A 16,484-nucleotide genomic window follows, 5' to 3' on the forward strand; every position below is an offset into this window, starting at 1 on the left:
AATTAGTATCATACTATGTGATATACTGCATGACACTCTCACAACTTCTACGGAACATTATGCTAGAGGTCCTGTATACTTCAATAAAGCATGAAAAATGACTAAAAGGCAAAAAGAATGGAAGGAAGTCAATAAAACTGCCTTTGTTCATAGAAAATGTGATTGTCTACATAGACAATCCTAAAGAATCTACACAAAACTACTAAAATTAAGAAACAAATTTAGCAAAGTCACAGGTACAAGGGTAAAAACAAAAATAATTGTATTTCTATATGTTAACAATATATGTATTTCTATATGCTAGCAATAAAACTTGTAATATAAATTTTTTTTGATTTACAATAGCATGAAAAAATATTAAATACATAGAAACACATTTAACAAAAGATACCTAAGATCTCCATACTGAAAATTATAAAACACTGCTAACAGAAATTAAAGGAGACCTTCCTTCACACATTAAAATTAGGGAAATACTGACTTTTTCTTGAGATATAATTGGCATTGTTTAAAAAAAAGCCCAAAATGGAGTAATTTGCTCCCAGAACAGCAAACCAAGACTTCATTGCAGTTTCAGCCTCTCCTAGGAATGTGAATTTTATTTTTTTAATGTGGTATTATCTTTAATTAAGTACAAAGGCTTTTCCAATCATGTCACCTAGAGATCATTTTATCCACTACTTTGTTTGGCCGCCAATCTCTTGTCCCTCTCCTCAGCAATGGTAAGGCAGATACCCTTTCCATGGGGAAGAGAGATCCATGGTTTGTTGCCTTTGCCAATAACAAAAATCTTGGAGAGCCCAGTGGCAAAGCTGTTACCATTGACATCTTTCACATGAACTACATCAGAAGAACCAGGATGTCTCTCCCGGTTGGTGATCACACCAATTCTTCCCAGGTTAGCACCTCCAGTCACCATGCACAGGTTACCAGTGTCAAATTAGATGAAATTACTAATCTTGCCAGTCTCCAAATCAATTTGAATGGTGTCATTCACCTTGATGAGGGGATCAGGGTAGCAGGCGGTGCAAGCACCATCATTAGATGAAGGATTCCTTTTGTCCCCACAAAGATCCTTCTCACTTTGCACAACTTGTACTTGGCCTCCTCAGGTGTAATACAATGGACAGCAAAGTGACACTTGGTGTCATAGATCAGAAGAAAATTCTCTCCAGTCTCTCCAATGCTGATGATATCCATAAAACAAGTGGGGTAGGTTATAACAGTGCAGACATTGCCATCAATCTTAATGAAACACTGCAGGCAGATCTTTATTTCATCTCCTGTTAGGGCATACTTAAGTCTGTTCCTTAGGAAAATGATTAGGGGAGACATGAGCCATGGCTGTGCTAGGCACAAAGAGAGCTAGGAATGTGAATTTTATTTTATTTATTTATTTATTTATTATTTTGGCCATGTTTTGTCTTCATTGCTGCGCACGGGCTTTCTCTAGTTGTGGCGAGCGGAGGCTACTCTTCCTTGTGGTACACAGGCTTCTCATTGCAGTGGCTTCTCTTGTTACAGAGCATGGGCTCTAGGCTCATGGGCTTCAGTCGTTGCGGCACGCAGGCTCAGTTGTGGTTCGTGGGCTCTAGAGCACTGGCTCAGTAGTTGTGGCACATGGGCTTAGTTGCTCTGTGACATGTGGGATCTTCCTGGACAAGGGCTCAAATCCATGTCCCCTGCATTAGCAGGTGGATTCTTAACCACTGCGCCACCAGGGAAGTCCCTGGAATGTGAATTTTAAACACATAATCTGAAATTTCAGGATCAACACTAGTGAGGTTATCTGCATCATGAAGACCTCTGCTGTTCCCTTCCCCCTAAAGGAAGATGGTCTGGCCTGAAAAAAATCCTTTCTTTTCTTTTGCTAATACCTTCTTCCCTACCCTCCTTCTGATTATAAAACCTTCCATTTGTGCAACCCCTTGAGCATCCTTCTATTTACTAGATGGGATGCTGCCTGATTCCTGAATCACTGAATAAAGCTAATTAGATCTCCCCACTAAAAGAAAGAAATTAAAGGAGGCTAAAACTAATGGAAATATATACCATGTTCATGAATCAGAAGACTCAATATTGTTAAGCTGTCAAAATTCCCCAAATTGATCTTCAAATTCAACTTCCAGCTGACCCTTGAACAACCCTGTTTTAGACTGAGCAGGTCCACTTATATGCAGATTTGTTTCAATAAATACAGACTAAAGAAATATATAATCCACAGTTGGTTGACCCTGCCAGTATGGAACCATGGACATGGAGGGACAACTGTAAAGTTATACTTGGATTTTCCACTTCATGGAGTGTTGTTCAATGGTCAACCATAATTCAAATCAAAATTTCAGCAAGCATTTTTTGTACAAATGAAAAGTTGATTCTACTATTTATATGAAAATACACAGGACGTAAAATAGCCAAGCAATTTTGAAAAAGAATAACAAAGTTGGAGGACTCCTAGTATCTAATTTTAAAGATGTACTATAAAGCTATGATAAGCCAAATGATAGTAGTTTTGGTAAAAAGACAGACAAACTGATCAATGGGAAAGAACAGAATCCAGAAATAGACCCAGACATACATGCTCAATTGATTTTCAACAATGCATTGCTAAGGCAAGTCAATGGGAAATACATTGTTTTCCCATCACTGCATGACAAATTAGCACAAATTTAGCAGCTTAAAACAATACTGAGAAAGAGGGGGAAGAGTAAGACGTGGAGATCACCTTCCTCCCCACAGATACATAAGAAATACATCTACACATGGAACAACTCCTACAGAACACCTACTGAATGCTGGCTAAGACTTCAGACCTCCCAAAAGGCAAGAAACTCCCCACATACCTGGGTAGGGCAAAAGAAAAAAGAATAAACAGAGACGAAAGAATAAGGACGGGACCTGCACCAGGGGGAGGGAGCTGTGAAGGAGGAAAGGTTTCCACACACACTAGGAAGCCCCTTCGCAGGCGGAGACTGTGGGTGGCTGAGCGGGGAAGCTTCGAGCTGAGGAGGAGAGCACAGCAACAGGGGTACAGAGGGCAAAGCGGAGAGATTCCCACACAGAGGATCGGTGCCGACCGGTCACCAGCGCAAGAGGCTTGTCTGCTCACCCACCGGGGAGAGCGGGGCTGTGAACTGAGGTTCAGGCTTTGGTTGGAGCGCAGGGAGAGGACTGGGGTTGGCAGCGTGAACACAGCCTGAAGGGGTAGGTGCACCACAGCTAGCCGGGAGGGAGTCCGGGGAAAAGTCTGGACCTGCAGAAGAGGCAAGAGACTTTTTCTTCCCTCTTCTTTTCCTGGTGCGCGAGGAGAGGGGATTAAGAGTGCTGCTTAAAGGAGCTCCAGAGATGGGCGCGAGCCGCGCTAAGAGGCAGGGCCAAATCCAAAGCTGAGCCACGGGAGCTGTGCGAACAAAGAAGAGAAAAGGAAATCTCTCCCAGAAGCCTCAGAAGCAGTGGATTAAAGCTCCACAATCAACTTGAAGTAGCCTGCATCTGTGGAATACATGAATAGACAACGAAATATCGAAAATTGAGGAGGTGGACCTTGAGAGCAAGATATATTATTTTTTCCCCTTTTCCTCTTTTTCTGAGTGTGTATGTGTATGCTTTTGTGTGAGATTTTGTCTGTATAGCTTTGCTTTCACCATTTGGCCTAGGGTTCTATCTGTCTGTTTTTTTTTTCTTTTAAAAAAATTTTTCTCTTAATAATTATTTTATATCTTAATAACTTTATTTTATCTTACTTTATTTTATTTTATCCTCTTTCTTTCTTTCTTCCTTTCTTTCTACTTTTTCTCCCTTTTATTCTGACCGTGTGGATGAAAGCCTCTTGGTGCTGCAGCCAGGAGTCAGTGCTGTGCCTCTGAGGTGGGAGAGCCAACTTCAGGACACTGGTTAACAAGAGACCTCCCAGCTCCACATAATATCAAATGGCGAAAATCTCCCAGAGATCTCCATCTCAACACCAGCACCCAGCTTCACTCAATGACCAGCAAGCTACAGTGCTGGACACCCTATGCCAAACAACTAGCAAGACAGGAACACAACCTCACCCATTAGCAGAGAGGCGGCCTAAAATCATAATAAGTCAACAGACACCCCAAAACACACCACCAGACGTGGACCTGCCCACCAGAAAGACAAGATCCAGCCTCATGCACCAGAACACAGGCACTAGTCCCCTCCACCAGGAAGCCTACACAACCCACTGAACCAACTTTAGCCACTGGGGACAGACACCAAAAACAATGGAAACTACGAACCTGCAGCCTGCAAAAAGGAGACCCCAAACACAGTAAGATAAGCAAAATGAGAAGACAGAAAAACACACAGCAGTTGAAGGAGCAAGATAAAAACCCCCCATACCTAACAAAGGAAGAGGAAATAGGCAGTCTACCTGAAAAAGAATTCAGAATAATGATAGTAAAGATGATCCAAAATCTTGGAAACAGAATAGAGAAAATGCAAGAAACATTTAAAAAGGACCTAGAAGAACTAAAGATGAAACAAGCAACGATGAACAACACAATAAATGAAATTAAAAATACTCTAGATGGGATCAATAGCAGAATAACTGAGGCAGAAGAACAGATAAGTGACCTGGAAGATAAAATAATGGAAATAACTGCTGCAGAGCAGAATAAAGAAAAAAGAATGACAAGAACTGAGGACAGTCTCAGAGACCTCTGGGACAACATTAAATGCACCAACATTCGAATTATAGGGGTTCCAGAAGAAGAAGAGAAAAAGAAAAGGACTGAGAAAATATTTGAAGAGATTATAGTTGAAAACTTCCCTAATATGGGAAAGGAAATAGTTAATCAAGTCCAGGAAGCACAGAGAGTCCCATACAGGATGAATCCAAGGAGAAACACGCCAAGACACATATTAATCAAACTGTCAAAAATTAAATACTAAGAAAACATATTAAAAGCAGCAAGGGAAAAAAAACAAATAACACACAAGGGAATCCTCATAAGGTTAACAGCTGATCTTTCAGCAGAAACTCTGCAAGCCAGAAGGGACTGGCAGGACATATTTAAAATGAGGAAGGAGAAAAACCTACAACCAAGATTACTCTACCCATCAAGGATCTCATTCAGATTTGATGGACAAATTAAAACCTTTACAGACAAGCAAAAGCCGAGAGAGTTAAGCACCACCAAACCAGCTTTACAACAAATGCTAAAGGAACTTCTTTGGCAAGAAACACAAGAGAAGGAAAAGACCTACAATAACAAACCCAAAACAATTAAGAAAATGGGAATAGGAACATACATGTCAATAATTACCTTAAATGTAAATGGATTAAATGCTCCAACCAAAAGACACAGACTGCCTGAATGGATACAAAAACAACACCCATATATATGCTGTCTACAAGTGACCCACTTCAGACCTAGAGACACATACAGACTGAAAGTGAGGGGATGGAAAAAGATATTCCATGCAAATGGAATCCAAAAGAAAGCTGGAGTAGCAATTCTCATATGAGACAAAATAGACTTTAAAATAAAGACTATTAGAAGAGACAAAGAAGGACACTACATAATGATCAAGGGATCGATCCAGGAAGAAGATATAACAATTGTAAATATTTATGCACCTAACATAGGAGCACCTCAATACATAAGGAAATACTAACAGTCATAAAAGGGTAAATCGACAGTAACACATTCATAGTAGGGGACTTTAACACCCCACTTTCACCAATGGACAAATCATCCAAAATGAAAATAAATAAGGAAACACAAGCTTTAAATGATACATTAAACAAGATGGACTTAATTGATATTTATAGGACATTCCACCCCAAAACAACAGAATACACATTTTTCTCAAGGGCTCATGGAACATTCTGCAGGGTAGATCATATCTTGGGTCACAAATCAAGCCTTGGTAAATTTAAGAAAATTGAAATTGTATCAAGTATCTTTTCCAACCACAACGCTATGAGACTAGATATCAATTACAGGAAAAGATCTGTAAAAAATACAAACACGTGGAGGCTAAATAATACACAACTTAATAACGAAGTGATCACGGAAGAAATCAAAGAGGAAATCAAAAAATACCTAGAAACATATGACAATGGAGACACAATGACCCAAAACCTATGGGATGCAGCAAAAGAAGTTCTAAGAGGGAAGTTTATAGCAATACAATCCTACCTTAAAAAACAGGAAACATCTCAAATAAACAACCAAATCTTGCACCTAAAGCAATTAGAGAAAGAACAAAAAAACCCCAAAGTTAGCAGAAGGAAAGAAGTCATAAATATCAGACCAGAAATAAATGAAAAAGAAATGAAGGAAACGATAGCAAAGATCAATAAAACTAAAAGCTGGTTCTTTGAGAAGATAAACAAAATTGATTAACCATTAGCCAGACTCATCAAGAAAAAAAGGGAGAAGACTCAAAACAATAGAATTAGAAATGAAAAAGGAGAAGTAACAACTGACACTGCAGAAAGATCATGAGAGATTACTACAAGCAACTCTATGCCAATAAAATGGACAACCTGGAAGAAATGGACAAATTCTTAGAAATGCACAACCTGTCAAGACTGAATCAGGAAGAAATAGAAAATATGAACAGACCAATCACAAGCACTGAAATTGAAACTGTGATTAAAGATCTTCCAACAAACAAAAGCCCAGGACCAGATGGCTTCACAGGCGAATTTGATCAAACACTTAGAGAATAGCTAACACCTATCCTTCTCAAACTCTTCCAAATATAGCAGAGGGAGGAATACTCCCAAACTCATTCTATGAGGCCACCATCACCTTGATACCAAAACCAGACAAGGATGTCACAAAGAAAGAAAACTACGGGCCAATATCACTGATGAACATAGATGCAAAAATCCTCAACAACATACTAGCAAACAGAATCCAACAGCACATTAAAAGGATCATACAACATGATCAAGTGGGGTTTATTCCAGAAATGCAAGGATTCTTCAATATACGCAGATCAATCAACGTGATACACCATATTAACAAATTGAAGGAGAAAAACCATATGGTCATCTCAATAGATGCAGAGAAAGCTTTTGACAAAATTCAACACCCATTTATGATAAAAACCCTGCAGAAAGTAGGCATAGAGGGAACTTTCTTCAACATAATAAAGGCCATATATGACAAACCCACAGCCAACATCATCCTCAATGGTGGAAAACTGAAAGCATTTCCACTAAGATCAGGAACAAGACAAGGTTGCCCACTCTCACCACTCTTATTCAACATAGTTTTGGAAGTTTTAGCCACAGCAATCAGAGAAGAAAAGGAAATAAAAGAAATCCAAATCGGAAAAGAAGAAGTAAAGCTGTCACTGTTTGCAGATGACATGATACTATACATAGAGAATCCTAAAGATGCTACCAGAAAACTACTAGAGCTAATCAATGAATTTGGTAAAGTAGAAGGATACAAAATTAATGCACAGAAATCTCTGGCATTCCTATACTCTAATGATGAAAAATCTGAAAGTGAAATCAAGAAAACACTCCCATTTACCACTGCAACAAAAAGAATAAAATATCTAGGAATAAATCTACCTAAGCAAACAAAGACCTGTATGCAGAAAATTATAAGACACTGATGAAAGAAATTAAAGATGATACAAATAGATGGAGAGATATACCATGTTCTTGGATTGGAAGAATCAAGATTGTGAAAATGACTCTACTACTCAAAGCAATCTACAGATTCAATGCAATCCCTATCAAACTACCACTGGCATTTTTCACAGAACTAGAGCAAAAATTTCACAATTTGTATGGAAATACAAAAGACCCCGAATGGCCAAAGCAATCTTGAGAATGTAAAATGGAACTGGAGGAATCAGGCTCCCTGACTTCAGACTATACTACAAAGCTACAGTAATCAAGACAGTATGGTACTGGCACAAAAACAGAAATATAGATCAATGGAACAGGATAGAAAGCCCAGAGATAAACTCACACACATATGTTCACCTTATCTATGACAAAGGAGGCAGGAATGTACAGTGGAGAAAGTACAGCCTCTTCAATAAGTGGTGCTGGGAAAACTGGACAGGTACATGTAAAAGAATGAGATTAGAACACTCCCTAACACCATACACAAAAATAAGCTCAAAATGGATTAAAGACCTAAATGTAAGGCCAGAAACTATCAAACTCTTAGAGAAAAACATAGGCAGAACATAAATCACAGCAAGATCCTTTTTGATCCACCTCTTAGAGAAATGGAAATAAAAACAAAAATAAACAAATGGGACCTAATGAAACTGCAAATCTTTTGCACAGCAAAGGAAACCATAAACAAGACCAAAAGACAACCCTCAGAATGGGAGAAAATATTTGCAAATGGAGCAACTGACAAAGGATTAATCTCCAAAATTTATAAGCAGCTCATGCAGTTCAATAACAACAACAAAAAAAAAATCTAATCCAAAAATGGGCAGAAGACATAAATAGACATTTCTCCAAAGAAGATATACAGATTGCCAACAAACACATGAAAGAATGCTCAACATCATTAATCATTAGAGAAATGCATATCAAAACTACAATGAGATATCATCTCACATCTCTAAAAAAAAAAAATGTCATGAAGAACCTAGGAGTAAGACAGGAATAAAGACACAGACCTACTAGAGAATGGACTTGAAGATATGGGGAAGGGGAAAGGTAAGCTGTGACAAAGTGAGAGAGAGGCATGGACATATATACACTACCAAACGTAAAATAGATAGCTAGTGGGAAGCAGCCGCATAGCACAGGGAGATCAGCTCGGTGCCTTGTGACCACCTGGATGGGTGGGATAGGGAGGGTAGGAGGGAGGGAGACGCAAAAGGGAGGAGACATGGGAACATATGTATACGTATAACTGATTCACTTTGTTATAAAGCAGAAACTAATGCCCCATTGTAAAGCAATTATACTCCAATAAAGATGTAGAAAAAAACAAAGAAACCCAATACTGATATGTTATTTTATATATAGTTATATGTTTCACATATTTCTGTAGGTCAGAAGCCCTAGTGTGGTGTACCTGGGTTATCTGCTTAAGTTTTCAAAAGGCTAAAATCAAGCTGTCCACCAGCTTGCATTCTCATATGGAACTTGGACTCTTGTTCCAAGCTCGTTCATGTTGTTGGAAGAATTTAATTCCTTGCAGTTGTAGGACTGAAGCCCTTAGTTCCTAGAGGCCACTTACTGTTCTCTGTTATGTGGTGTTCTCCTTAATGTAGCAGTTTGCTTCTTCAAGCCAACAAGAGAATCTCTTTCATTTTGAATCTCTCTGACCTCTTTTAAGGTCAGGCCAATAGAAAATAACCTTCCTTTTGATTGACCCAGAGTTAATTGATTGAAGACCTTCAGTACATCTGCAAAATCTCTTCTGCCATATAGCATTACATAATCACAGGAATGATCACCCATCATATTCATAAATCTTAATCACACCCAAGGGGAAGGGATTATACAGAGCATGTATACCAGAGGGCAGGAATCTTGGGGAAAATATTGGTTTTCTATGGCTGCTATAACAAATTACCACAAGCTTAGTGTTTAAAACAATACAAATTTATTATCTTACAATTTGTCAATTCAAGAGTCCCAATGGATCTAACCAGGCTAAAATCAAGGAGTCACCAGGACATCATTCCTTTCTAGAGACCCTAGGGAAAATGTTTCCTTTCTACCTTCTAGAGGCTGCCTACATTCTAGAGGCATATGGCGCCTTCCCCCATTTTCAAAGCCAGCTATAGTAGGCCAATTTCTTAGCATATTACATCACTCTGACCTCCTCTTCTGTCTCTCTCTTCCTCATTTAAGGACCTCTGTGATCACATTGAATTCACTCAGATAATCCAGGATAATATCCTTATCATAAGGTCAACTGATAAGCAACTTTAATTCCACCTGCTACCTTAATTCCTCTTTTGCTATATAATGTAATATTCAAGGAATTAGGATGTGGACATCTTTGTAGAGTCCTTACTCTGCTTACCCCAGGGGACAACTTAAGAAGTTTTTTCAACAAATGGGCTAGATCAACTAGACATATGAGTGGAGAAAAAAAAATGAATCTCAGCTCTTACCTCATACCAAACACAAAAAATAATAAAATTGATGATAGATACGAATACTAAAACTATAAGAAGGTATACAAATGGTCAATAAGAACATGAAACGATGCTCAACATCATTAGTCATTAGAAAAATGCAAATCAAACCACCAAAACACCACTTGAAAGCCACTCAGATGGAAAGAAAGGAAGACAGAAAGATGATGAAAGAAAAGAAAGAAAGAAAGAAAGAAAGAAAGAAAGAAAGAAAGAAAGAAAGAAAGAAAAGAAGGAAGGATAGAGGGAAAGAAGTAGCAAATTTTGGCAAGGATGTAGAACAACTGGAATCCTGTGCCTTGCTGGTGGGAATGTAAAATGATTTGGCTGTTGTGGAAAACAGTGTGGTACTTCTTCATTTAAACACAGAGTTGCCATATGACTCAATCATTTCAGGGAATATACCAATGAAAACTTAAAACATATTTTCACACAAAAACTTGTACATGAATGTTCATAGCAGCATTATTCATAATAGGCAAAAAGTGGAAAAAACCTATATGTCCAACAACTGATGAATGGATAAACAACACATAGCATATCCAAGCAATGGAATATTATTCATCCATAAAAAAGAATGAAGTACTTTCACATGCTACAATGTGGATGAACTCTGAAAACGTTATCCTAAATGAAAGAAGCCAGACATAAAAAGTCACAGATTTTATGATTCTGTTTATATGAAATGTCCAGAATAGGTAAATCGATAGAGACAGAAAGTAGATTAGTAGTTGCCAAGGAATGAGAAGAGGGGAAAATTGAGACTGACTACTAAGTACAGGGTTTCTCTGTGGGGTTGATGGAAGTGTTCCAGAATTAGATAGTGCTGATAGTTGTACAACATATTGAATATGCTGAAAAACCCTGACTTGTACACTTTAAAATAATGAGTTTTATGTTATGTGAATTATATCTCAATAAAAATATTAAATGGGAAAAAATCATATGCTCATGGACAGTATCAGTACTCAGCAGTACCTATCTACGTGAAGAGACATTATCAAAAATGAAATACATAAAATATCACTACTGATCAGCATTTGCAACAGATTTTGATAAGAAACATAACTTTGAATCACAATAAGCAAAATATTATCCCCAAAATAAAATTCCATTTTCTCATTAGTATACCTGTATTGAAAAAAATTTACTGAATTATTGTTATATTTTGAATTCTGTCAATTAAAAAAAAAGAAACTACAAAACGTCTAGAAGAAAACGTTGGTGGAAATCTTCATGACCTTGGGATAATTAAAGTTGTCTTAGATAGAATATAATAAGCACTAACAATAAAATTTTTAACTGATTTATAAAAATTAGAAACATAGACTCTCCAAAAGACACCATTAATGAAGTGAAAAGGAAAGCCATAGATGAGGAGAAAATATTTGTAATTTATTCACCTGACAAAGGTCTTATATCCAGAATATATACAGAACTCTTACAAGTATATAAGGAGACAAATGACCCATTACAATGGTTACCAATTTTTAAGTGGGCAAAAGATTGGAATAGACATTACATAAAAGAAGATACATGAATATCCAATAAGCACATGAAAATGTTCAACATTCTCATAAATGAAATGCAAATTAAAACAACAATGAAATATTACCACACACCCACTAGAATGGCTAATACTAAAAAGACTGAAAATCCCAAATACTGGAGGGGATATAAAGCAATTGGGACTGTCATACATTTCTGGTGAGAATATAAAATTATAAAACCACTTTGAGAAACAGTTTGACAGTTTCTTAGGAAATTGAACATATACCTCCCCTATAACCCAACATTCTAGCCATAGGTATTCAACCAAAAAAAATAAAGCACATGTCCATAAAAAGACTTGCATAGGTGTAGATCAAGATGGAGGAGTAGAGGGATGTGGAGCTGGCCTCCTCCAACAAATGCATCAAAAATACATCTACATGTGGAACAATTCTCATGGAATACCTACTGAAAACCTGCAGAAGATCTCGTACAACCAAAACTGCAAGAACGATCCCCACATAACCAGGTAGGATGAAGGCGAAAGGGAGAAGAAAAGGAATCAGGACAGGAACTGTGCCCCTGGGAGGGAGCTGTGAAAGAGGAAATGTTCCCTAACCCTAGGAATCTCTTTCACCAGCTGAGAGGTCCACCCAGACAGATAGAGAGCTTCAGAGGCCTGAGAGGAGAGTGTGGGAGATGGCCTGTGCTCCACAGGGTAAAGAGAGGCCAGCACAGATGGTCCTGGTCACATCACCACCCTTCCCAGTGCGAGACATGTGCCTGTTGGTGTGCACAGTGACTGGGGCTTCAGGGAACAGACCCAGGGAGAGGATTTGATTTGGCTGCACAGAGATAGTCCAAAGGGCGTGAAGTGTGGCCAGGGTGACAACTGGGTGTGCACACAGGACAAGCACAGGTCTGCCGTAGGAGCCCCATTGTCAACAAGGAAAGGGAGGGGGGCGGGTCCACCTTAGCAGCCTCATTATCAGCATGCTCAGAGTGGGCATGGCTCTGGCCACCATGGATTTAGCGAACTTTGTGGGCATACACACTTGGAGGAGGGGCTGAAATCTGAGCTGATTACCGGCAATCCCTATGTGGATGCAGGGGCATGGCTTTGGTGGGTTTCCTCCTCAGCTTTATGAGTGCACACATATGCCTGAGGGTTATCTGAGCCAATTTCTGGCACTACCATGGTGGAGGTGGCCCCCGAGGGCAACGCCAGCAACAGTGATCTTTGTGGGTGTGCACACTGGGTGGCAGGTGGCATCACAGAGTTGCACATCCCACTAGACGCCTCCTAGGGAAGAATACACAGTGGCTCCTTTCCCAGAGGGAGCACTCCAGTACCACCTACTTTATACTACAGCTTAGAATCAGATCTGGGGGCTTCTACTCCAACAGCTGGGGAGCAGATCCTGCCCCCAATGGGGATGTGACAACCACAGAGCAAAGAGGAGGCCCTGCCCAACATCCAGTGCAGGCTCTGGTCACCACAATACCAACACATCCCTTATCAAGGGGACAAGGGCAGCACACCCTGAGGAAAGACATAGCAAGCATCCACACCAAAAACAACCCTCGCACCAAAACTATTGAGTGCACACAGTCTACACAAGGTTGCTCCCACATGAAAACAGCCCTTTAAGACCACAGTAGATAACTGTTTCTCCTAAATTCACAGAGTCAGAGAAATATAAGTAAAATGAAAATGCAGAGGAACTATTCCCAATTAAAAGAACAAGAGAAATCTGCTGAAAGAACAAACAAAGAGACTTCTCCAGTCTACCAGACCCCAAGTTCAAAAGGGAGATAAAAATGCTGAAGGAATTAAGAAAGACTATTGTTAGAAATGCAGACCACTGTAACAAGGAACTAGAAACTATAAAGACCACTCAAAATTAGACCACTCAATTACCAAGATGAAAACTGAGCTAAAGGCAATAAATAGCAAACTAAATAATGCAGAAGAACAAATAAGTGATCTAAAAGACAGAATAATGGAAATCACCCAATCAGAACAGGAGACAGGGGACTTCCCTGGTGGTGCAGTGGATAAGACACCACGCTTCCAATGTAGGGGGCCTGGCTTCAATCCCTGGTCAGGGAACTAGATCCCACATGCATGCCACAACTAAGAGTTCATGTGCCGCAACTAAGGAGCCCATGTGCCTCAACTAAGGAGCCTACAAGCCACAACTAAAGAGCCTGCCTGACACAACTAAGATCTAGTGCAACTAAATAAATAAATATTTTTTAAAAAAAGAACAGACAGAAAGACATTTAGCAGCCCTGAGTGGCTTGCAGGATCTTAGTTACCCAATGAGGGATCAAACCCAGGCCCCTGGCAGTGGAAGCATGGAGTCCTAACCACTGGACTGCCAGGGAATTCCCCAGAAAGACAAATTTTTAAAAAATGAAATCAACATACAAGATTTATGGGATAATATGAAGCATGACAATCTACACATAACAGTAATCTCAGAAGGAGAAGAAAGAGAAAAGGGGATTAAAAATGTATTCGAAGAGGGCTTCCGTGGTGGCACAGTGGTTGAGAGTCCGCCTGTCGATGTGGGCGACGCGGGTTCATGCCCCAGTCCGGGGGGTTCCTGCGTGCCGCGGGGCGGCTGGGCCCGTGGGTCATGGCCACTGGGCCTGCGTGTCTGGAGCCTGTGCTCCGCAGCAGGAGAGGCCACAGCGGTGAGAGGCCTGCGTACCACAAAAAAAAAAAAAAAAAAAAAAATTGTATTTGAAGAAATTTTGCTTGAAAAATTCCCAAACCCAAAGAAGGAAAAAGATATCCAGGTAAAGGAAGAACAGAGGATCCCAAACAAGATGAACCCAAGCAGACACACACCAAGGCATATCATAATTAAAATAGCAAAAGTTGTTAAAGAGAGGATTCCAAAGGCAGCAAGGGAAAAACAAAGAGTCAGTTTCAAGGGAACCCCCAGAAAGCTATCAGCTGATTTGTCTACAGAAACTTTGCAGGCCAGAGGGAGTGGCAAGATATATTCAAAATCCTGAAAGGAAAAAACCTGAAACCTGGGGTACTCTACCCAGCAAGATCACCATTTAGAATAAAAAGAGCAAGAAAGAATTTCTCAGATAAACAAAAGCTAAAAGAATATAGAATAAACATATCCTAAAAGAAATATTGAAAGGTTTTCTCTAAATAGAAAAGAACCAAGAATCTATGTGAAAGGGTAAACTACAGTGGGAAAGGCAAATATATAAAAGGATTTAAGATCATTTAAATAAGCTAATACATATATTAAAAAAATTCTGTGAAAATAATTATAACTACAATGACCAGCAAAAGGATAAACATGAAGATTTAAAATAGAACATCAAAATCACAAAATGTGGGGGAGGGGAGTAAGAAAATATAGATCTTTTAGAATGTGTTTGAGCTTATATGACTACCAGTCTAAAGAAAGTATAGTTATGTTAACATAGTTGAAAGCCAGGGTAACCACAAATCAAAACATACATTAGATTCACAAAAACCAAACAGAAAGGAACTCAAGAGTAATACAAAGGAAAACCATCAATTGATACAGCCACTATGGAGAACTGTATGGAGGTTCCTTAAAAAACTACGAATAGAACTACCATACAACCCAGCAATCCCACTACTGGGCATATACCCTGAGAAAAACCATAATTCAAAAATAGTCATGTACCAAAATGTTCATTGCAGCTCTATTTACAATAGCCCGGAGATGGAAGCAACCTAAGTGTCCATCATCGGATGAATGGATAAAGAAGATGTGGCACATATATACAATGGAATATTACTCAGCCATAAAAAGAAACGAAATTGAGTTATTTGTAGTGAGGTGGGTGGAACTAGAGTCTGTCATACAGAGTGAAGTAAGTCAGAAAGAGAAAGACAAATACCGTATGCTAACACATATATATGGAATCTAAGAAAAAAAAAAGAAAGGTCATGAAGAACCTAGGGGTAAGATGGGAATAAAGACACAGACCTACTAGAGAATGGACTTGAGGATATGGGGAGGGGGAAGGGTAAGCTGTGACAAAGTGAGAGAGTGGCATGGACATGTATACACTACCAAACATAAAATAGATAGCTAGTGGGAAGCAGCCGCATAGCATAGGGAGATCAGCTCGGTGCTTTGTGACCATCTAGAGGGGTGGGATAGGGAGAGTGGGAGGGAGGGAGATGCAAGAGGGAAGAGATATGGGAACATATATATATGTATAACTGATTCACCTTGTTATAAAGCAGAAACTAACACACCATTGTAAAGCAATTATACTCCAATAAAGATGTTAAAAACAAAAGATGTGATGTATATATATATATACACACACACACAATGGAATACTACTCAGCTATAAAAAAAGAATTAAATAATACCATTTGCAGCAGCATGGATGAACCTAAAGACTATACTACTAAGTGAAGTAAATCAGACAGAGAAAGACAAGTATTATATGATATCAATTATATGTAGAATCTAAAAAATAGTACAACTGAACTTATTTATAAAACAGAAACAGACTCACAGACATAGAAAACAAACTTATGGTTACCAAAGAGGAAAGGGAGAGAGGGATAAATTAGGAGTATGGAATTAACAGATACACACTATTATATATAAAATAAAAAACAAGGATTCACTGTATAGCACAGGGAACTATATTCAATATCTTGTAATAACCTATAATGGAAAAGAATTGGACATATATATCCAAATCATTTTACTGTACACCTGAAACTAACACAATATTGTAAATCCACTGTACTTCAATTTAAAAAAAAAGAATTGCATAGAAAGTTGTATAACAACTTGATTGATAATAGCCCAAAACTGGAAACAATCCAAATGTTTATCATCAAG

General features: G+C 38.8%; 1 pseudogene across 1 annotated transcript; it reads right to left on the reverse strand.

The window, feature by feature from the left end:
* Positions 1-670: 670 nt before the first annotated feature.
* Positions 671-1,561, reverse strand: LOC309960587 (small ribosomal subunit protein eS4-like; annotated as a pseudogene). The gene has a single exon. The product of its transcript is annotated as a small ribosomal subunit protein eS4-like (transcript).
* Between the last annotated feature and the right edge of the window lie 14,923 nt (positions 1,562-16,484).

The sequence above is a fragment of the Leucopleurus acutus genome, assembly GCF_964270905.1.
Source record: "Leucopleurus acutus genome assembly, chromosome: 3".
Taxonomy (NCBI): Eukaryota; Metazoa; Chordata; class Mammalia; order Artiodactyla; family Delphinidae; genus Leucopleurus; species Leucopleurus acutus.